We start from the raw sequence: 23,804 nt of genomic DNA on the forward strand, positions 1-23,804 counted from the left end.
TACGCGATTCCTGGTGAAACTTTTGAAATCTGTGCGAGAGGTATCACAAGTTTGCATTTTCAAGAGCTGTATGTATCACTACTGATGTTTTAGCAAGATTGCGGTTTTGGAAAGATCAGTTTTTAAATTTATATTTTTGCTGTATAGTGATGTAAAATATTCAAATTTATATCTGTCATAAGAAATCGGATGTTTTTCTTTTTGAAATGATTAAATGCATATCAATTAATTATCTTAAAGATAACTCGTCTAGCTCAAATTGTAGGGTATGGCGGGACCACCATCATCATCATCATATGCAGAGTAAGCTCAACGACCTCGCCGAGCGCTCCTCCTGGCAGGTTCAGTCATCAACGTCAACAAAACCAAATCGTTGGATGTAAACAGATGTATCAGTGGAAACACTCAACGGCTGCAGGTGTTCAATTAACAGATGCCTGCGGTATATAATTAGGCCTGGTGGTCTTCCCAACTGGATCTCAAACAACGAGCTCCATCGTCGTTTACCAGAGGCCGATAACAACAGAAATTGGGATCAAAAGTTTGGCCACACTCTACGTAAGGGAAACGAAATCGTAAACAAGCATTAGATCGGAACCCAGCGGACATCGCAGCAGAGGCAGACCCAGAGGTTCTTGGGGCGAAGCCTCAATAAAGAAATAAAACAAGTCGACTGAAATCTAACCTGGCAACAGGTTAAAGCGATAAGCAACGCTCAGAGTGAGATCTTTGCCGCCTTTGCACCACCGGAGGTGTACAGGTAAGGTAAGGAAAATAGTGAAATGTAGAAATGAGAACATGAAGTGAGATATAAGTGGGTATAAGTGAGAAGTAAGAAGTGAAAATGAAAAGTGAGGATTGAAAAAGAAGTGAGAATTGGAAGGAGAAGTGAGATGTGCGAAGGAGAAATGAAAAGTTAAAAGCAAGAAGCAAGAAATTCCATGTGAGAAATAAGAAATTCAAGTGAGAAGTAAGAAATGAGAAATGCAGTTAAAAGTGAGATGTGCGAGAGAAATGAAAAGTTAAAAGCGAGAAGCAAGAAATTCATGAGAAATAAGAAATTCTAAGTGAGAAGTAAGAAATGAGAAATGCGAAGTTAAAAGGAGAAGTTGAAGCGAATAATGAGAAGTGGAAATTAAGAAAGAAAGAGATAGAAGTGAAAAGTGAAAAATGAGAAGCAAGAAGTGAGATATAAAAAGTTAAGAGAAGTAAGAAATGAAAATGAAATGAAGTGAGAAATGAGATGCGAAGTGAGAGGTGAAATTAGTTAGAAGTGAGAAGTGAGTAGGGAAAAGAGAGCGAGAGCAAGATGTTCGAAGAGAGAAGTAATGAGAAGTGAAAGGAGAAATAAGGAGTGAGAACTAAGTTGTAAGAAGGAGATAGAAGGGAAGTAACGATCGAGTTTCTCACAAGTGAAGAGACGAGATTCTTTCATTTTCCTTCTTTTTCTTTCTTTCTTTTCTTATATCTTCCTTTTCCTCTCCACTCACTTGTCACTACTTAACATCACGCTTCTCACCTCATAATTATCATCTCCTTTCACTTCTTACTTGCTTTTCTCAATACTCACATCTTTCTTCCATTTCGCAACCATCACATCTCAATTCTCACTACTTTTTTTATTTCACTATTCACATGTTACTGCAATCTCACTACTTAATAATGACTCATATATTTGAAATCAATGGTTGATTTGATATGATATCATTTATCATAAAAAAATGTGTGCTGCTGAACCGTAGCAAGCAAAATGATTTTCAACATTTTAATCGAATAATTACCCAATTATTCCATGCATGTTCAAGTGAGCAGTTGAAATGGATCAAAAGCGTATTTTTGGAGCTGTATTTTGAGGAAGTGAGTCTTTGTCGATCGACATTCTCAGTATTTTGAAATTCTTCCGAGTGTAAAAAACTATTTGACAATGTGTGGCATGATGGCCTGTACAAAGACAACGCTAATCTATCCGGCTACCTGGCGAAATCCATCAACAACTATCGGTCGAGGAGACCTGGGCTTCATCTAGCGGAGGAGTTCCATTCGCATAACATCGTCCAGGTGTCTCTCAAGATCCCTTTGCGTTTGACCTGCCATTGTTGTTCGCGAACAAAACTCGCTATAGTCTTTTGTTGTTACCCATACTCGCCGACTAATAAAGTGTCGGAAAACAAAGACAGTAAGTTCGCGAGTATGCGTCGTTATTGTTGAGCCTAAGAGGTTTTTTGAAACGATGCAGAATTCTTCATTCCATCCTGCTGCTGACTCCATTTTCTCGATTGTGTTGTGTCATTTTCGTTAGGGCCACAAGGTAAGCGATTCAAGTCCTCCAGCTCACCCAACTCGTTTCTCGGATTACGATACATTGGAATAAAAAGAAGCAGTTGTATACAGCATGGAGCAACCTATGAAAAGCCTACAAGGTTTCAACATTCGCAACTTTGTGAAAATGTCTTGTATCACTATTCGCTGTACTATCTCTCTAGAAAACTCCAAGGCTACGCAGACTCCAGGATCGATAAACTTTCGATAGTCTATCGGGGCTGTTACCAAAGATAAAAAAATCTTGAAGTATGGAAAACTCGTAATTGTGTCTTTCGGTGTATTTTACTTTGAAGTTTGCTCTAGCCTTTAAAAGTTGAACGGGTTGGCACCGTTAGGTTTCCAGTTATTTGCTTTCATACCTTTTTTCGCACCATTTATAAACTGGAAGCATCGAATACCCGCTTCAACGAGCTCGATGTGGCCATGGAGATTTACTGTGGCTGAACATTGGAATATTTTCGCAATTATTACTGAAAGAATTAGATGAACTTGTCAAACTTAAAATCACTCTAATAAAGAATTAAAAAAAACTGACAAGAATTAAATTTTTAATGTGCCTCATCCGTTCTGTTCGAATTTATCTATATTCCATATTTACATATATAAAACCAATCTTTGTATGTATGTTCGTAACTCTTTTGAACAACTTGGCCGATTTCAACCAAATTTGGAACACATTCTCTATCCTCAGGGAAGAATAAAGGTGGGATGGTCATTTGGAAAAGGGGGAAGGGGTGGGAGGGGTTTTGGTTAGAAAATGAAATCAAACTTCTAAGTCTGAGTAGTCGGAAAAATAGTAAACAACCCAAGTAACACTTTAAGTTTTATAACCTTTAAAGACATAATTTACTCACAAGAGTGTGATAAAACCAGATAAAATCAAATGTTACTGGAGAATGCCACCCACAGTGGGCGGTGAAGTGAAACGTCACGTCTGTTATAAAAATTGTACTGAGTATGCCAGACGTGACGTCACATCTGGTCGCCTTCGGCATCTCACTCAGCTGAGAGTTTCTCTCTGAAAAGCGAATTTCGTTGAACAAATACTACTTGAGGTTTGGCCCATTTGTGTAGCACATCGCTCCCAATCCCAAGGACTGATTTCGACAAATTTTGTACACATATTCACTATGAAGAACCGATCATATGGGAGGAATTTCGGAAAGGGAGAGTCGGTAGGAAGGGTATTGTTCAGAAAACGAGGCAATTCAGTGTAGTTTTGAACCCCTGTACGATTTCAACCTAATTTGGTACACACATTCTCTATCCTATGGAGAAGATAACAAAGGAGGTAGAAGGGTCATTGAGAAATGAGGCAGTGTAACTCCTAACTTTTGATTAGTATACTGATACTCAGCTAACTTCTTCAAATTACTTAACGGCATTTATTCTCTAATTCGGGTTGGACGTATCGGTACGGAATGAAAAAAGAGCTAATCATGGCCATGAAATAACAAGCTCACATACCTGCGCAGGTTTTTGCTTCTCGATGATCTGATGCGTTGGAAGTACTCCGCCGAGAATATGGCGACGATGTCCTCCGACCAGGTTGTGGCGATGGCGGCCGATTGGCTTTGCCGCAGATGCTGCAGATTAGCGCGCAGCGATGGAGGTCGAGCTCGAGCGATATGGCCGAGACTAAATATGCGGAGGGAGTGGCGCCTGGACGGAAGGCTTCCGATTTCGGAATCGGAATAACCGTTCCCTCAAGCTAGTAGCCTCCTTTCCCTAACGACCCGGCTTCGCGTACCTTTCCGGTTCACCGAGCGAGGACTAAAAGGAAGACTACTAACCGTCGATTCGGGTTCGGTCCAGCGTCCGATTATTGACGACGTACGGGGACCGCACTCTCGGGAGTGATCCACGGGAATTGGCTTGGGGATCTTACGACGGTTGATTGGCGACCGCCGAGTTTTCGCTTTTTGACGAGTGTCTTCACTTCTCCTCCTTTTAACTACCTCTACAGGCGGGCCTTAACGCACGCTCGAGCTCTCGATGTCCGTTGGGCGAAATGGCGGGCCCTGTAGACGCCACACGTATTCCCGTACCCGACTCCGGTCGAATACACAAAATTCAGCCCGTACCAGAAAGCGCAGTGCGCTTTTTGTACGTTTCACTACACGGTGTTCACGGAATTCAAAAAACACGTCCTAATGAGGTCTGCTACGTTAACCTTTAGTCAAACTAGCCAAAATCAACTTTAAATATTGAAAAACTTCGTAATCTACTCGCAAACACTTCTAATCACCAGCCGTTCACTTAGCGAAATGCTCGAGTTCTTGTCTGATTTTTATAAAGAAACTTATCCTTTTGAAAAGTCGTCAATTATTTTAAATTTGCGCCAAATAAATTTGAACTAGCGACAAAGAGTGCGCGCCTTCGGTGAGTCGATAAAAACGAGCACATGAGAACACTACAACAGTACATGGTCAATTTCAATTTGGATAATAATTTAGTCAAGACACAAACCTCGTAATCGACATACAAATAAAAATTCAAATTTCTTTTCGTCCGGTTTGCAAATTATTTACTTAATGTAATATTTCATTATTTTACTAATTCCAAATAATTTTAATTTGTGATTTTACTTAAAAAGAGAAAAACGTCATAAATTACTATTTTGACTTAATTAAAATTTATCGAAAAAACGTAAAACGTTACAATATGAAAAGTTGTCTAATGTTTTTCTTAGCTTTTGTGCACACACATACACACACATACATACACACGGGGCAGCAGGGACAGCAGGGACAGCATGGACCATGTCCAAGGGCTTGACGACCCCTCCCCAGCTGTCTGTGAGTCAGGGAGAACTGCCTAGGGCGTGGTGGGATTTAGCAGTGGGCTCTGCTAAAATCCCTCCCAAAAACCACAAGTGCCCGTAATAAGACTCTATCAAAGCGACTGTGTGCCGCTTCAAAGCACAAGCCCAGGAGTGCCAATTGGCATGGGGAGTGTCCCTACTTCGGTAGGAGTAGCGCGTGAGCTGCTTCGGCAGGGGTGAGTGATCTGTTTGTGCTGAGGGCAGGAGTGTCATAGCGCGTCGCCGCTATTGTCACTTCGAAGCGCAGCAGAAGTCTGAGTAAGGACTGCTCATGCTGAGGCAGGAGTGTCGTAGCGTAGTATCGTTGATTTGTCCCTACATGCCGCTATCGACACCTCGAGGGCATGGCAGTGGAGTGTTAGAGTGAGTTGGGGTGTCCCTACTTCGGTAGGGTAGCGCGTGAGCTGCTTCGGCAGGGAGTGAGTGATCTGGTTGTGCTGAGGCAGGAGTGTCATAGCGTGTCGCCGCTATTGTCACCTCGAAGCGCAGCAGAAGTCTGAGTATGGACTGCACATGCTGAGGTAGGAGTCAGAGGTAGCTATCGACACCTCGAGGCATGGCAGTGGAGTGTTATAAGCACCCGAAAAGGGGTCACATGGAGCGAATGGTCTTTGGAGAAGCTGCTTCGGCGGCAGGGTAGCAGTGGGTTGTACCCACACACCTACAGTTGTGCACATGTGGTGCATGGGGAGTGTCCCTGCTTTGGCAGAGTAGCGTGTGGTCTGCTTCGGCAGTGGTGTGATTGATCTGCTCGTGCTGAGGCAGGAGTGTCGTAGCGTAATATCTGTAGGCCCAGGCAGTTATCGCTATTGACACCTCGAGTCATGGCAGCGGAGCGCCAGGAAAGCATCCAAGTAAGACTCAAATGGAGTGAATGGTGAGCAAGCACCCAAGTCAGTCTCGCATGGGACGGGTGCCTGTGTGAGCGATAATGAACGAGTACGTTTAGGTACTGCCATCCCCAGAAGTAGTACTGTGAGGTAGTTCCTGGGGAAACGATGGTGGAGCCCAAGGGAGTTTAGTCGGTATTACCGGTATGGTCGAGTCCGACACTCCAGTACACTTCCGTGTGGTAGTTTGGCAACTACAATGCACGTGTACTGGGTTAGTGTGTAAATGCATTCTCCCTCGCAAAAAAAAAAATACATACACACGGACAGACAGACATGTGCTCAGTTCGTTGAGCTGAGTGGATTGGTTTATAACACTATGGGTCTCCGATGTTTCTATATAAAGTTCATTATCGGAGTGAAATGATAGCCTTTCGATACAACTTCGTTGTACGAGAAAGGTAAAAATGGTGTTGTAAAAAGCCAATCTTTTTGCGATGATGAGCTGATCTTACAATTCGTTTTGAAGTTACATTATTATACAATCATCAATCGCGTGAAAATTCGACTGTGAAATCCTTCTCGGTAGACCTATTCCAGTATTTTTATTTTATTTTCTAGCCTCGGAAAACCAACAAGCATTCAGAATAGACCAGTCAGAAGGAATTTGGGGCACTAATTGCCTCAATGAGCTAATTAAAATGATAAAATTAATTGTAAGTGGGTCAGAAACTCTTTCTGCGTTTTGTCTCTTACTCCTGCATACACGCAGTGGTTTAAAATTTAGCATTGAAAAAGCAAGCTCATTTATTTCTAATATGTAGTCAACAGACGTTTAAACATTAACCAAATTGTGGTAAAATAGTAAACTCCTTAACTTCCGTGGAAAACTGTTTTAGTAATTTTCTATCAAATATTAAATAATTGCTGTGCTGTTTCAATTTCTCTAATGCGATTTCTTCGTTATTTAGCATTTTTATTTAGAATTTTTAGAACATTTAGCTTTATCACCTGGTATTTATTCTTTTTAGGGTCCCAAGGCAGGAATTGGAAGTTTGAAGGTATCGTCGGACATGCATGGTGTGAGATTTTTCTCGTCGTGTGACAATGAAGGTAATCGATTATTAGTGCTTCGGGGATAGTGTATATTGTTTTGCGGGTCGCTTCTACCGAAAGGATTGCGTATCTCCACAGTCAGCAAAAGCTTTTGGGTAAAGCATTGTGTAATTTTTCGACACGGCTTCTAAATAGTTAAAATCACTGTAGGGGAGACTAGGAATACTTGATCCCATTTCCAATGTATCACTTGATCCCCTTTTCCGATGTATCATGCCCAACTCTCTAAAACCAACTGCGTTACACACCACGTGAAGATATTTCTATCCCATCGAAAGGGCCACACCACCGATGCTTACAATACAATACATGAACAAAAGGAAAAACTCTTACACCACCTTACTAATCATGAAAACCACTCTGCAGCTACATACATACATACATTCTAGTCAAGCTAAAATCATTGTCCTGCAAAAGCAGGCACTCGAAGCTGACCTTTGTCAATTATTTGTATAAAGTTGTTCGTATTTTAACAAATTTACTCAGCACATCTGTACACCTCCTGCTCCCGAGCCATAATAGAGAAAATGAACATTGTTGCATGGGACAATCGAAATAATTATTGGTGACAGAACGAAAATTATTACCGGAAATGCGACGTAAAGCCCCAATGAACTTGCGGCTTTATGTGCATGTCGCGAGTTCTGCAAATTTAAGGTAAAACCAGTAATGCAGTCCGTTCGGAAATTTATTTCCTGAAGTCTCCAATAATTTACACGATGTACAATGGGTTCGTTACTTTCAGTAGCGCAGTTGTTCCGCCCAGGATACTACGGTAGCGGCATTCGGCTCTTTCGGTAGTAGGAGTGATTGCCTTAATGAGCAGCAATTGCGTACTGATTGCTGTTAATTTTATTATTCCTCCCAGGAAGTAGTACCACCCGGTGCAGGCAGTGCAATTGAATGTACCGCTTGATGTTGTTGTTAACCGTATAAATTAACTAACTCAATAAAATGGAGGTATCCCACCGACAGTATATGTACGTGTACAGAGCATGGGATGGAAGTGGAACTAGTAGATCGTATATGGCGACGGGGTTAGTTTCCGGCAGTATGCGCAATATGCATTCTTAATTACCATTGGGTATGAATGTATGAGAGTAGAATTAACATTCATGTATTACGATTTATCTAGATTAGCGGGGTGTTCCTCATAACCTTGAAAAAAGCTTGATTGAGTTGATCAGGACTGTTGTCGCTAATGTACGATTAACGCTATTAACGCTGGTTCTAAAATTTTAACAACGTTATAGACAAGATTGATAAGATAAGGACGTTGTGTGGAACTGGATTTTTTGTTAATGTTGTACGATGAAATAACGTCAACTTACTTATCGCAGGCTGACGTTCATTAGCTGCTTCCATAGTTATTCACATAAATCAGTGGTTCTCAACCTTTTTCTTGACAGGTTCCCTTTCGGCCTTTCACATTCATTCACAACTTATCCTTAGATTTCGAATGAAAAACTATTGAGAACTATGATTTTTCCTAATAAAATTGTCTCATTTGTGCCTATATATGAAGCAATTGTACCAAGAGTAGCGAGTTTCATAAAAAATCAATGGATAGCATTGGGCAAGATATGAAACCTGTGCATATCTCATCATTATCAATTTTTGAAAAATATTTGATATTGCTGATCTACTAATATCTCCATTATTAGTATAGTTGCCCTATTCGACGAGGTTTTACTTTTCTCACTTTTGGAAAAATTTCATGTTCTTCGTCATGTGGAAAATGGAAAATGTCATGTTCTTCAACAACGCAATAAACTGTAGCTAAATTCGAACATTAAAAGATCATTAACGTTGTATATTGAAAAATATACTGTGCCTCCCACACTTTTAGCCTTTGTTAACTAAAACGTTCAAGTTTCCAAATCTAATACGCTGCTTTCAACTTTAATAATCCCTGACACATAATTCCCTTCTAATCCTCTTACAGCATATGCGTATTGCTGTAAATCTTTCACCACTTGCAAAGTGCTAGCGGAAATTGCAACAGAAACATTCCGATGCTCTTTGACTGTTGGCACACAAAAGCTCTCTCTTCTGCGGAAGGAAGGAAACCGTTAGTGCAAAGCTATAGGTAATACTTTGTGCAGCAACAACAAAAACTATCAACGGGAGATAAGTCAACAACCACAACGATGAAGGTGGAAGTGTTTTTTTTTTTCATAAATGCGCCAACACCTGCCATGATTCCATATCAACAGCTGGAAAATACCAATGATGTAACAGTTGACGGTTAGTGTTTTAACCCAAAGTATCAAGTATGAGATATGTAATCGATACATCTTTTGAAAACTACATTCAACAGGTTATTCACGAATATGGTTCTCCGGACAAACTCACATGATTAGTCAGAATGCCTACTTCTAAATGAAACTTGATTTCGAAGTAAAATTTACCAATCATTAAATCAAGCCAAAGTTTAGGTGAAGCTAAAAAAAGTCTTTAGGTTAGTATCCTGATTGAAATCGAAGATTTTTCAAAATATAGCCAAATTTTTAAAAACAAACAGAATTAATGATAGTGACAATGTGGCTCATCCCTCCATCTGGTAACGCCGGTGGAGGCAACAGAGTATTTCGTTGCCAGTGGCAATGCTATGTAAGATATGAAAATATTGCAAAGCTGTAAACCTGGCCCGGTAGCTCGTCCATGTCATTGCACAGTAGTGTCGTTATGCAACTCTCACGCTGCCGTTCTTTAGCCTCGCAAATTTCGACGCTGAAAAAGAAAACGTGAAAAATTAATAATAAATAATTCGAGCAACATTCGAGAAACCTAACCAGAATTGAAGCGGAAATATTATTTTTGTGAATTGATTTCGTGTTTATTAGAAGCAATTTTAGAGTTCTCAACTGCGCTAGTTTTTTTACACTCACCGAACTGGGCTTCGAATTAAATCAAAATCAATTTACATATATATAGGTATTATTCGAAGCAGAACACTGATGGTGCGGTAAATAAGTGGGGATAGTTCAATCAAAGTTAATTGCCTATATTCCGGGGATTAAATCACCCGACTTGGACATTAATTTACAATGTAAGATATTGATTTGAAAAATGTATTGTAGGTAACCACTTTCCCTCCGATGGGACTCGAACCCATGACCCTCAGTACTACAACAGCGCATGAAATGTTAGGTTCTGCACAGCGACGCCAACGCAATGGTTGGTTTGATGAGGAATGTCAGCGGTTGTCGGAAAAAGAAAAATGCTGCCAGGAGTCGAATGCTAGTGACTGGTACCCGTTTCAATAGAGAAATGTACACTGTAGCAAGGGCAGAAGAGAAACGAATCCACCGCAGAAAGAAAAGGCAGCACGAAAAGACTGTGATAGCTGAAGCACAGAAGAACATCCTAGATAGAAATAAAATGCGGAGGTTTTGCGCGACTCTCGATGGCGCGCAACATAAAACTGCTCAGTAAATAATTTTTAAAATTAAACGACGTGTAAAACTGCAGCCTTTTCCATCAAACGAATTAACATTCGATATTCAATTAAATTTGATTGAATTTTACAAGCAAGCACCGTTTAAATTTATTTTGATTTAAAAGAATAGTGAGATCGGTTGAATGTTACGTTTATTTGCATGCTCCAAATATGTGCATGAAAATACATTTAAAATCACAACATATTTTTATCTGTGTGTGCCAGTGGCCGTCATGTGCACTGACCGAGAGGGGAAGTTGTTGCCGACAGAACGATAGTGGCAGCTATATGGAGGAGCCCTTTTATCCTTTGCACCCTCAACCTCTTGTTCCGACGTTTCGGTCCGTAATTGGGGCATTCTAGATGCAGGCATATATCAGAATACTTGGAAATGTATCAAAAGGCATATCAATCATCGGCATTTTTTGCTGAAAATTATATTGAAACTAATTTTAGATTTCTACTATCAATTTTGATTCAGTTGATCCAAACATCCCGGGACACCTGGAACCAATTCCGGAGACCCTGTGGAAGACTTGAATCCGGTTTTTGAAAAGAACATAGCATGTTGAAGTTCGTTACCAAAGCTATTAGTTGTACGCACAATTTGACTTTTTGAAATCAGATCGAGAAAAAAAACATCATATAGGTTTGCCTCTAATATAATTTTGAACCAATAGGTCAGGTATCGGGCACCCAGAACCGGCTCCTGTGCGCCGATTGCAATTTAATCGGCGGCGGCGTGATATAAAAAAATAAGCCAGTGGTGGTGGCGTCACACCGTTGGCGACTGGTGGATATGGTGCGGCGGCCGGTGTAGAAATTTCTCCTGAAGTTCCCTTCAGAAGTTGCTCTGGAAGTTCCTCCAAAAACTCCTCCGGAAATTCCGTCAGGAAATCCTTCAGAAGTTCCTGCAAGAATCTTTCCGGAAGATCCTTCAGCAATTCCTCCGGAAGTTCTTTCAAGAATTCCTACGGGAATTCTTTCACGAATTCATCCGGAAGTTCCTTCACGAATTCCTCCGGAAGCTCTTTCAGGAATTTCTCCGGAAGTTCCTTTAGGAATTCCTCCGGAAGTTCCTTTAGGAATTCCTCCGGAAGTTCCTTTAGGAATTCCTGCGGAAGTTCCTTTAGGAATTCCTGCGGAAGTTCCTTTAGGAATTCCTGCGGAAGTTCCTTTAGGAATTCCTGCGAAAGTTCCTTTAGGAATTTCTGTGGAAGTTCCTTTAGGCATTCCTCCGGAAGTTCCTTTAGGAATTCCTCCGGAAGTTCCTTTAGGAATTCCTCCGGAAGTTCCTTTAGGAATTCCTCTGGAAGTTCCTTTAGGAATTCCTCCGGAAGTTCCTTTAGGAATTCCTCCGGAAGTTCCTTTAGGAATTCCTCCGGAAGTTCCTTTAGGAATTCCTCCGGAAGTTCCTTTAGGAATTCCTCCGGAAGTTCCTTTAGGAATTCCTCCGGAAGTATCTTTAGGAATTCCTCCGGAAGTTCCTTTAGGAATTCCTCCGGAAGTTCCTTTAGGAATTCCTCCGGAAGTGCCTTTCTAAAATTCCTCCGGAAGTTCCTTTAGAAATTCCTCCAGAAGTTCCTTTAGGAATTCTTCTAGAAGTTCCTTTTGGAATTTCTCCGGTAGTTCCTTTAGGAATTCCTCCGGAAGTTCCTTTAGGAATTCCTCCGGAAGTTCCTTTAGGAATTCCTCCGGAAGTTCCTTTAGGAATTCCTCCGGAAGTTCCTTTAGGAATTCCTCCGGAAGTTCTCCTCCGGAAGTTCTCCTCCGGAAGTTCCTTTAAGAATTCCTCCGGAAGTTCCTTTAGGAATTCCTCCGGAAGTTCCTTTAGGAATTCCTCCGGAAGTTCCTTTAGGAATTCCTCCGGAAGTTCCTTTAGGAATTCCTCCGGAAGTTCCTTTAGGAATTCCTCCGGAAGTTCCTTTGGGAATTCCTCCGGAAGTTCCTTTAGGAATTCCTCCGGAAGTTCCTTTAGGAATTCCTCCGAAAGTTCCTTTAAGAATTCCTCCGGAAGTTCCTTTAGGAATTCCTCCGGAAGTTCCTTTAGGAATTCCTCCGGAAGTTCCTTTAGGAATTCCTCCGGAAGTTCCTTTAGGAATTCCTCCGGAAGTTCCTTTAGGAATTCCTCCGGAAGTTCCTTTAGGAATTCCTCCGGAAGTTTCTTTTGGAATTCCGCCGGAAGTTCCTCTAGAAATTCCGCCGGAAGTTCCTTTGAATTCCGCTGGAAGTTCCTTTAGGAATTCCTCCGGAAGTTCCTTTAGGAATTCCTCCGGAAGTTCCTTTAGAAATTCCTCCGGAAGTTCCTTTAGGAATTCCTCCGGAAGTTCCTTTAGGAATTCCTCCAGAAGTTCCTTTGGGAATTCCCCTGGAAGTTCCTTTAGGAATTCCTCCGGAAGTTCCTTTAGGAATTCCTCCGGAAGTTCCTTTAGGAATTCCTCCGGAAGTTCCTTTAGGAATTCCTCCGGAAGTTTCTTTAGGAATTCCTCCGGAAGTTCCTTTAGGAATTCCTCCGGAAGTTCCTTTAGGAATTCCTCCGGAAGTTCCTCCGGAAGTTCCTTTAGGAATTCCTCCGGAAGTTCCTTTAGGAATTCCTCCGGAAGTTCCTTAAGGAATTCCTCCGGAAGTTCCTTTAGGAATTCCTCCGGAAGTTCCTTTAGGAATTCCTCCGGAAGTTCCTTTAGGAATTCCTCCGGAAGTTCCTTTAGGAATTCCTCCGGAAGTTCCTTTAGGAATTCCTCCGGAAGTTCCTTTAGGAATTCCTCCGGAAGTTCCTTTAGGAATTCCTCGGAAGTTCCTTTAGGAATTCCTCCGGAAGTTCCTTTAGGAATTCCTCCGGAAGTTCCTTTAGGAATTCCTCCGGAAGTTCCTTTAGGAATTCCTCCGGAAGTTCCTTTAGGAATTCCTCCGGAAGTTCCTTTAGGAATTCCTCCGGAAGTTCCTTTAGGAATTCCTCCGGAAGTTCCTTTAGGAATTCCTCCGGAAGTTCCTTTAGGAATTCCTCCGGAAGTTCCTTTAGGAATTCCTCCGGAAGTTCCTTTAGGAATTCCTCCGGAAGTTCCTTTAGGAATTCCTCCGGAAGTTCCTTTAGGAATTCCTCCGGAAGTTCCTTTAGGAATTCCTCCGGAAGTTCCTTTAGGAATTCCTCCGGAAGTTCCTTTAGGAATTCCTCCGGAAGTTCCTTTAGGAATTCCTCCGGAAGTTCCTTTAGGAATTCCTCCGGAAGTTCCTTTAGGAATTCCTCCGGAAGTTCTTTAGGAATTCCTCCGGAAGTTCTTTAGGAATTCCTCCGGAAGTTCTTTTGGAATTCCTCCGGAAGTTCCTTTAGGAATTCCTCCGGAAGTTCCTTTAGGAATTCCTCCGGAAGTTCCTTTAGGAATTCCTCCGGAAGTTCCTTTAGGAATTCCTCCGGAAGTTCCTTTAGGAATTCCTCCGGAAGTTCCTTTAGAAATTCCTCCGGAAGTTCCTTTAGGAATTCCTCCGGAAGTTCCTTTAGGAATTCCTCCGGAAGTTCCTTTAGGAATTCCTCCGGAAGTTCCTTTAGGAATTCCTCCGGAAGTTCCTTTAGGAATTCCTCCGGAAGTTCCTTTAGTTTCCTTTAGGAATTCCTCCGGAAGTTCCTTTAGGAATTCCTCCGGAAGTTCCTTTAGGAATTCCTCCGGAAGTTCCTTTAGGAATTCCTCCGGAAGTTCCTTTAGGAATTCCTCCGGAAGTTCCTTTAGGAATTCCTCCGGAAGTTCCTTTAGGAATTCCTCCGGAAGTTCCTTTAGGAATTCCTCCGGAAGTTCCTTCAGGAATTCCTCCGGAAGTTCCTTTAGGAATTCCTCCGGAAGTTCTTTTAGGAATTCCTCCGGAACTCCTTTTCGGAATTCCTCCGGAACTTCCTTAAGGAATTCCTCCGGAAGTTCCTTTAGATATTCCTTCGGAAGTTCCTCTAGAAATTCCTTCGAAAGTTCCTTTAGAAATTCCACCGGAAGTTCCTCTGGAAGTTTCTCTATGATTTCCTCCGGAAGTTCCTTTAGGAAGTCTTCTGGATGTTCCTTTAGAAATTCCTCCCAAAGTTCCTTTAGGAATTCCGCCCGAAGTTCCTCTAGGGATTACTGCGGAAGTTCCTTTAGGAATTCCTCCGGAAGTTCCTTTTGGAATTCCTCCGGAAGTTCCTTTAGGAATTTCTCACGAAGTTCCCAAGTAGCACACGCAACATCTTCCTAAAAGCACCTTGTTTCTATTCAGTTTCATAAAAGGCATTGGAAAAACATCAAAGCACGATAAAGTTGCATCAAGATGTCAAAAACGTTCGAATTGTGATCAATGTTTCATTAAAATTGCAAGGCAGTACTAGTTTGACATTTGGAAACAAACAAACAAAGAATACTGCACTTCATGTTGCAAACACGAAACAAAATCATTAAGTTGCACATGTTTTACCATGTAACTTTAATGCGTCTTTCAAAATTTAATTGTTTGTTTAAATTAAGTTGCAGATAAGTTGAATGTGTCTTCATGTTTAATTTAGCATCGATTAACGTTTTGATAACACACATTTTTTTCCTGTAATGGTGCAATCAAGTAACAGGAAACCCGAGTACAAAACTTCATAATCGTATGGTTTTTATGGTGATTCAACATGCCGTCTCTTCGAAGTGTTGAATGGTGCTGTGGTAGAGTGAAAGACTATCAATCACAAGATCCATAAATCGAATCCAGTTTTATATTTTTATTTTATTTTTTTCCGCTGTAGTATTTTGCAACATTATTGCAATTTTAATGCAATCGAAGGATGTTTCCGTAGGCTCCACCTCTTGCGCTTTTTAGATTGCAAGAGAGTTATATTTGATGGCACATACGCAAAGATTGTTTCTTTCCGAATAGTTGCAACACAGTGAAATGTTCAGTAGTAAAACAATTTGTGCTGCTTGGGTTCCTTTTGGAATTCCTCAGGAAGTTCCTTTAGGAATTCCTCAGGAAGTTCCTTTAGGAATTCCTCCGTAAGTTCCTATAGGAATTCCTCCGAAAGTTCCTTTAGGATCTCCTCCGAAAATTCCTTTAGGAATTCCTCCGAAAGTTCCTTTAGGAATTCCTCCGGAAGTTCCCTTAGGAATTCTTCCAGAAGTTCCTCTAAAAATTCCTCCGGAAGTTCCTTTAGGAATTCCTCCGGAAGTTCCTTTGGGAATTCCTCCGGAAGTTCCTTTAGGAATTCCTCCAGAAGTTCCTTTGGAAATTCCTCCGGAAGTTTCTTTGGGAATTCCTCCGGAAGTTCCTTTAGGAATTCTTCCGGAAGTTCCTTTAGAAATTCTTGCGGAACCTCCTTCAGGAATTCCTCCGGAACTTCTTTTAGGAATTCCTCCGGAATTTGTTTTAGGAATTCCTCCGGAACTTCCTTAATGCATTCCTCCGGAAGTTCCTTAAGGAATTCCTTCGGAAGTTCCTTTAGAAATTCCTCCGGAAGTTCCTTTAGAAATTCCTCCGGAAGTTCCTTTAGGAATTCCTCCGGAAGTTCCTTTAGGAATTCCTCCGGAAGTTCCTTTAGGAATTCCTCCGGAAGTACCGGAAGTTCCTTTAGGAATTCCTCCGGAAGTTCCTTTAGGAATTCCTCCGGAAGTTCCTTTAGGAATTCCTCCGGAAGTTCCTTTAGGAATTCCTCCGGAAGTTCCTTTAGGAATTCCTCCGGAAGTTCCTTTAGGAATTCCTCCGGAAGTTCCTTTAGGAATTCCTCGGAAGTTCCTTTAGGAACTCCTCCGGAAGTTCCTTAAGGAATTCCTCCGGAAGTTCCTTAAGGAATTCCTCCGGAAGTTCCTTTAGGAATTCCTCCGGAAGTTCCTTTAGGAATTCCTCCGGAAGTTCCTTTAGGAATTCCTCCGGAAGTTCCTTTAGGAATTCCTCCGGAAGTTCCTTTAGGAATTCCTCCGGAAGTTCCTTTAGGAATTCCTCCGGAAGTTCCTTTAGGAATTCCTCCGGAAGTTCCTTTAGGAATTCCTCCGGAAGTTCCTTTAGAAATACCTCGGAAGAAGAATTCCTCCAGAAGTTCCTTTAGGAATTTCTCCGGAAGTTCCTTTAGGAATTCCTCCGGAAGTTCCTTTAGGAATTCCTCCGGAAGTTCCTTTAGGAAATCCTCCGGAAGTTCCTTTAGGAATTCCTCCGGAAGTTCCTTTAGGAATTCCTCCGGAAGTTCCTTTAGGAATTCCTCCGGAAGTTCCTTTAGGTATTCCTCCGGAAGTTCCTTTAGGTATTCCTCCGGAAGTTCCTTTAGGAATTCCTGCGGAAGTTCCTTTAGGAATTCCTCCGGAAGTTCCTTTAGGAATTCCTCCGGAAGTTCCTTTAGGAATTCCTCCGGAAGTTCCTTTAGGAATTCCTCCGGAAGTTCCTTTAGGAATTCCTCCGGAAGTTCCTTTAGGAATTCCTCCGGAAGTTCCTTTAGGAATTCCTCCGGAAGTTCCTTTAGGAATTCCTCCGGAAGTTCCTTTAGGAATTCCTCCGGAAGTTCCTTTAGGAATTCCTCCGGAAGTTCCTTTAGGAATTCCTCCGGAAGTTTTTTTTAGGAATTCCTCCGGAAGTTCCTTTAGGAATTCCTCCGGAAGTTCCTTTAGGAATTCCTCCGGAAGTTCCTTTAGGAATTCCTCCGGAAGTTCCTTTAGGAATTCCTCCGGAAGTTCCTTTAGAAATTCCTCCGGAAGTTCCTTTAGGAATTCCTCCGGAAGTTCCTTTAGGAATTCCTCCGGAAGTTCCTTTAGGAATTCCTCCGGAAGTTCCTTTCTTCCTTTACGAATTTTACCGGCAGTTCTTTCAGGAATTTTTCCAAAAGTTCCTTCAGGAATTCCTAAGTAAGCGCCTTAAGAAAATCCTCCGGAAGTTCCATCAAGAATTCGTCTGGCAGTACTTTCAGGAATTCCTTCGAAAGCTCCTTCAGGAATTCATCCGGAAGTTCCTTCAACTATTCCTCCGGAAGTTCTTTCAAGAATTCCATCAGCAATTCTTCCGGAAGATCCTTCAGGAAAATTTCCAGAAGTTCCTTCAGAAATTCCTCCGAAAGTTCTTTTAGAAATTCCCCAAGAAGTTCCGTAAGCAATTCCTCCGGAAGTTCTTTCAGTAATTCCTCCGAAAGGCAGGCTTTCGTAAGGACCGTTGAACGACCTGCGGATGATCCTTGATAAATTCTGAGAGTACAACTTGCAGACTCACCATTGACTTTGAATCAGCGTACGGTTTAATAAAAAGCCGTGGCGATAGTACATAATGCCCGAACATGGTTTTCATGGCTCGAAATCAAGTATTCGGATTGAAGGAGAATTGTCATCCTCTTATTAGATGATTTAAAGCAAGGTGATGCACTTTCAAATTTATTGTTCAGCATTGCACTCATGGGCGCAATTAGAAGATTTGGCGTGCAAAGAAATGGAACTATCATCACACGGTCGCATATGCTTCTGGGCTTCTTCTGGGTAGTACAGCTTTTAGGAATTCCTCCGGAAGTTCCTTTAGGAATTCCTCCGGAAGTTCCTTTAGGAATTCCTCCGGAAGTTCCTTTAGAGATTCCTCCGGAAGTTCCTTTAGAGATTCCTCCGGAAGTTCCTTTAGGAATTCCTCCGGAAGTTCCTTTAGGAATTCCTCCGGAAGTTCCTTTAGGAATTCCTCCGGAACTTCCTTTAGGATTTCCTCCGGAAGTTCATTGAAGAATTCTTCCGGAAGTTCCTTTAGGAATTCCTCCGAAAATTCGTTTAGGAATTCCTCCTTCGAGAATTCTTCCGGAAGTTCCTTCAGGAATTCCTTAGGAAGTTCTTTCAGAAATTCCTTGAGATATTCCGTAAGCAATTCCTTCGGAAGTTCTTTCATCAATTCCTCCGGAAATTCCTTCAGTAATTCCTCCGGAAGTTTCATTAGCAATGCCTCCGGAAATTCTTTCAGTAATTCATCCGGAAGCTTCTTCAGAAATTTCTCTGGAAGTTCCTTCAGGAATATCTCCGGAAGAACTACCGGAGGAATTCCATGAATGATCTCCCGGAAGTATTTCTAAAGGAGCTTCCGGATGAAATACTGAAGGAACTTCCGGAGGAATTCATGACGGAACTTCCGGACGAATTCCTGACGGAACTTCCGAAGTAATTCCCGATGGAGCTTCCGGAGGAATTCCCGACGGAACTTCTGGAGGAATTCTCGACGGAACTTCCGGAGGAATTCCTGACGGAACTTACGGAGGAATTCCCGACGGAACGTCCGGAGAAATTCCCGACGGAGCTTCCGGAGGAATTCCTGACGGAACTTCAGGAGGAATTCCAAAGGTAAAGATATGTTGAACGATGAAAACGAAGGTGTATTGAGAAGCAGAATGGACAAAGTCGAAGACGGTCTAGCTGTGGAATCACCAAGGCTGGATAAGGTTAAGAAGGCTTTTAATGAGTAAGTAAAGCCGGCAGGTAAAAGACCAGATCTCGGTCGTGCTTTTCATACTTAGAAGTTACATCAATCGATCCACCAAATTATTCTGAAAATATAGGATAATGAAGAACTGACTACCGGCTGGTTAGATGGCTTCATATGCCCAATCTATAAGAAAGGGCACACACTAGAGTGTGCCATTTACAGAGGGATCATCCTTCTGAACTCGGCGTATTCCGTTGAACAGCCTGAGACCGCTTGTGGAGTGCTTCGTTGGCGATTGCCAGACAGGTTTTCGTAAGGACCGTTCAACGACCTGCGGATGATCCTTGGTAAATTCTGAGAGTATAACTTGCAGACTTACCAATGATTTTGAAGAAGCGTACGGTTTAATGAAAAGCCGTGGTGATAGTACATAATGCCCGAACATGGTTTTCCGGCGAAACAGATTGCGTGCAACGTTTCATGGCTCGAAATAAAGTATTCCGATTGAAGAAGATTTGTCATCCTCTTATTACATGATTTAAAGCAAGGTGATGCACTTTCGAATTTATTGTTCAGCATTGCACTCATGGGAGATTTGGCGTGCAAAGAAATGGAACTATCATCACACCGTCGCATATGCTTCTGGGCTTCTTCTGGGCAGTACAGCTTTTTGGAGGCTTTTGTCTCACTGAAGAAGAAGGCGGCAAGGATTGGCTTAACCATCAACTCTACCAAGCCAAAGTACATAGTTGTGGGTAGATATAGTGGAAGACCTTGTAGTGTTCGTGCCGAAGTAGTGCTTGATGAGGATGTGTTTGAAGTTGTTAAAGAATTTGTACACCTTGGAACACTGGTGACATGTAACGATGATGTAGTTTTTTGCATGTAGTAAAATCATGCAGCTTACCAGTAGAATCGTTATCGATTTGCTAACATTTATTTATATTTTTTTCAAAGCTGTCTACGATGGTGTAACTCGACATAACGGAATATAATTAGTTGGTCAAATACACAAGAACCCTCTGTGAAATTATTCCGAAAAATCGTTGCTAACTATGCCGGAGTAAGTCATATTCATGCCCACAAATATTTCCAATATCGAAAAAAATATATATATCCTTATCGTTTTAGCATTAGTGGTCAATATTTATTGTATTTCTACGTATAATGTTTCTAAATATAAACGGTTAGTTTTTTTTAATTGCGGGGTGATACTGCGAGCAAATGGTTTATGGTTAGCCCCAACCAAATCGGCTCGAAGTTTTCTTCTATTATATGTAGCAGTTTGATGTTGTAACAACTACAGCTGCACTTTATTATTATTATTATTGAAATTTAAATGTAGATATGTATGTCAACAAACGAATCCAACCTTCTCTCAGCGGAATTACCTTGCCTTATTGCATCCTTCATTCAAGGAATAGAACATAACTTCTGTTCTAACAATACACAACGTTCCATCCTCTCGCTAAATTCCCTTTACACGTAATGCACTTCCGACATTCATTCGTTGCATCGAGCGGGAGTGGAGCATACCATTTTTTATTCTCCAGCAATTTGTTTTATCGATATTTTTGGGATATTACAAACATAATGGAATAAAGTTGGCAGGAGCGAGTTGGCGGCTCCCACCGACAACGACCGCCACAATGTATAGCAACGGAGAACCGACGGAAAAAAGTATGCGCCCCAACACAGACCGTGCTCCCGAGACCACCGAGCACTGGGAAGCGAGCAAAGTGTGCTATTATTTCCGGAACATGATCTCCGAGAGCACTAGCTTTTTCACATCATCCATTGTATTGTGAAGGTTTGGATATCTATGGGTAAAAATGCTGTTCGTAATTCAACAAAAACACTTATTTTACGATACTGCTGCATGTTGCATACCTCTGTGCAAGTTATTCCTAATATCTCCTCCTGTGTGCAGCCACATTGGGATGAACAACAAGCGAAATTGCGTTTTCGTTTTCTAGAGTGGGAGCCAAATATTTTGAGTTTGTGAGCGATATGATGTTACAAATGCATGCCTCGAGCATGTGCTTTCCAAGTTTTGCAAGTGGATAGCTATCGTGCAACCACGAAAATTTTCTGGTTCAATAATGTTGCTTGTATGCTTGCAGATTGATTTTCAACTATAGGAATATTGTTTTGACGGTTCTCAACAACTAAAAAAGAAAATAATTCCGACAGCATATTTATTTTTGACTTCAACGTTCATTGCTCAGATGCAATTTTACGAAATATAATGAATGCATTTATACAAAAAGGGAACTTTTACAAAAAGAAAGTCTTCAGAAATCAGATTTGAAAACATCAGGAGTTTTGCCCACAGCATAAAATATTCACCTTCACGAAGGAAATACGGCCGGATTTTTTACAAACTTCGAATAATTAAGTTACACTGGGGGAAGTGGAAAAGGAAAAATCGATAGTTCATGTTTGAATTAGTGTAAAACCAGTTTAAATGATTTAAATGCGTTCAATCAAAATGGGCTATCAAAAACAGTCAATTTTGCATCAACTGTGCGGTAATTCATACCATTTTGGTCGCTTGAAATTTATGGAAATAGATTTTAAAATAAGGAGTTGTTTTTCCACTTACCCTAGTGGGATGGGGTAAGTGGAAAACCCATGTTACCTTGACCTTTAATAGTGATGAGTAGTTACATATAGCTAAAATCAATACGATAATTGCTCTGAGTATCTTTTGTGGAATAATTTCATTACCTTAACGGAATAGATCCTCAAGGAATTCTCATTATAGCTAGGGGAGGGTTTTGCCTTCTCGAACACTTAGTGTACGTAAAGTCTATATGTTCGCCCCAAAGATGAACTTTTTAAAGGAAAAATGGGACTTACATGGTTATAGACTAATCAACTTGGTTTAACGAATTGAGATGATGTCTGTATGTGCGTGTTTGTATGTATGTGTGTACGCAAAGCACGTACAAAATTATCAGCTATTCTTAAGCACTTGTCCTTAACCAATTTGTTCGCAAAAAAAAATGCATTCAACGGCGAAACTTGTTATGAATAAAAATTAATGTGAATTATACAATATATTTACCTATAAGTGCTATTTTTAACTTTCTTATACATTTTTTTCATATGTAAAACATGTGAAAGGCATCAATACCGATAGGTGGATTTATCAGGCATTTTCACATTTATATGAGTCCAATCACCGCTGGAATCACAATGATAACAAAGAAGGAACAGATTAAGATTCACAGCTATCGAAACAAACCCTGAAGGGAAGAAAAAAAATTACGTAATTAGAACATTATCCACTTCTCCCGCAGTGTTTGACACTTGGGGTAAGTGTAAAATCTTTAAATTATTTGCTTTCTTGGTACAAACCACTACCAATTGAAGGAGATTAGTTTAATTGTATTATAATGGTCACCTGTGATATAAATTCACTTGAAAAAAGAACAATTGGTGCAAATAAGAATTGATTTTATGACTGCAAAAATCAACTTTTCGCGAAACCTAAAATTACAGTTCTAGCGTTAACTTTCAACATAGTATTAGTGTGAGCATCAAAGTATATTCTTGCATAATGTTATGATGTGGTAAAAACTGTAAAGTATGTACAATTTCAATTTTTTGAGTCGATTTTTACACTTACCCCCTTTTTCCACTTCCCCCAGTGTACCTTATTCAAAGCATAGAATGACTACTATACTCGGTTTTCTTCTTCATAGATTCACTCAAATGAATGGTGATGAGAATAGTCACTGCGTTCGAAAAAGAACACAATTAGTCTTGATTGCATTGGCTTTTGGCACTTAAAGTGTCTCTCAGTTGAACATCGGGGTCAGAACTATGTGGATAATTTTTTAAATCATTATATGAGTGTTCACTTTTTCAGATATTTATAAGTTTACGAAATCTTAATAAATAATCACTGATTGATATTCATTCGGAAATTCGTTTTATCATTGTTCAGCCGAATATGAATATACAAAGTGAGGGTGACAAAGAAGGCCGAAAGGCTTCACCAAAGACATTCGATCATTTAAACGTCTGATTTCTTATGTTTCATGATGTTTCAGTAATCAAGAATTTTTGGAGTTCAAAAAGAGAGGTCTTTGCACGTTTATTGGCCTAATAACTGGACATTGCCCGAGTAGATATCATTTTTAAAAAAATATTGGCTAGGTTCAGAATAATATTTGTCGTTTCTGTAACGTGAAACGTGAAACCTCGGAACATCTGCTTTGCAGTTGTGATGCATTGTACAAGTGTAGATTTAATTATCTGAATAGTGTAACAAAGTGTTTAGCCAAACACTCTGTATAAATATGCCCGATTCCTTGATAGGAAAAGAATGTCAGAATGTGACAGAATTCACTGCAAGCAATTGGGTAAAAATAAAAAAGTTATTTGATGACCTTTTGTTTGGTGGGATTTTTTAAACTGTCTTAGGACAATTAATTAGTGATTGTAACATCACATATGTATATGTATACAGGTATTTCGACCTCAGTGACTCGTGCTTGAATTGAGTCGCTTTACCACTCAACTGAAGAAGTTCTCATCTACCCAACTGTAAACTCTGAACGTAAATTAATTTCACCTGTTGGAAATCGACGGGTGGGATATTCATTCCAGGAAAATTATCATTATGATCTAAACATGAACCACTACTAGTAGGGGGTCCACTGTGAAGTAATTTACCCTAGTTACAAGTGTTTCCATAATTTTCTTCAATCAGCCAACAAAGCTATGTTCCATTTTGTACATGATATTCGCTACTACAACATACATAATAATCATGCTCGTTCAATCTCCTTATTCGCTCGAATACTAAACAAAGCTCATAATTCTGGGACACTACACGAAAGCTCTCCATCGTTACAGGTCTTGTTGTTTCCCCACAACGGTCGTCCCGCCACCGGTGTTC

This window comes from Armigeres subalbatus, chromosome 1, assembly GCF_024139115.2.
Source record: "Armigeres subalbatus isolate Guangzhou_Male chromosome 1, GZ_Asu_2, whole genome shotgun sequence".
NCBI lineage: Eukaryota > Metazoa > Arthropoda > Insecta > Diptera > Culicidae > Armigeres > Armigeres subalbatus.